Consider the following 591-nt stretch of genomic DNA (forward strand, 5'->3'; position numbering starts at 1 on the left):
AACTATGCTGAGAGCTATGTAATTGAATCCTGCTTGATCTATAATGCGTAAGAACATTTACTGTGAAATTGACTGATGTTACTAATTATCAGTATCACATACATTAGAGACACTTTATAATGACTTTATTTAGAGCCGTCTGTATTATATGCCAAACGGCTATTAGCTGATAGTGCCGCATTGGTATGTTCATCAATTGACGAATGAGCAAATTGTCTAAGTTTGTTACGCATAATCATAATGTAGCGAACCAATGCAGTATGTACATATTTTTACATTAATACCTGGCATTGATTGCAGTTACGTGTGACTCGGTATGAGTCATTATTTAGTATTGCCGAAAGGACCGATGGGTTCACATTTGTAGGTCTACTTGATTGTAATAAAAATAACTACTAAAACGGTGGCAGCACTCTCTTATATAAGCAAATGACCTGCTGTTACTTTTACTGTTATATATATATATATATATATATAGAGAGAGAGAGAGAGAGAGAGAGAGAGAGAGAGAAGAAGAGAGAGAGAGAGAGAGAAGAGAGAGAGAGAAGAAGAGAGAAGAGAGAGAGAGAGAGAGAGAGAGGAGAGAGAGAG

The sequence above is a fragment of the Priapulus caudatus genome, unplaced genomic scaffold (genome assembly GCF_000485595.1).
Source record: "Priapulus caudatus unplaced genomic scaffold, Priapulus_caudatus-5.0.1 Scaffold3548, whole genome shotgun sequence".
Lineage (NCBI taxonomy): Eukaryota > Metazoa > Priapulida > Priapulimorpha > Priapulimorphida > Priapulidae > Priapulus > Priapulus caudatus.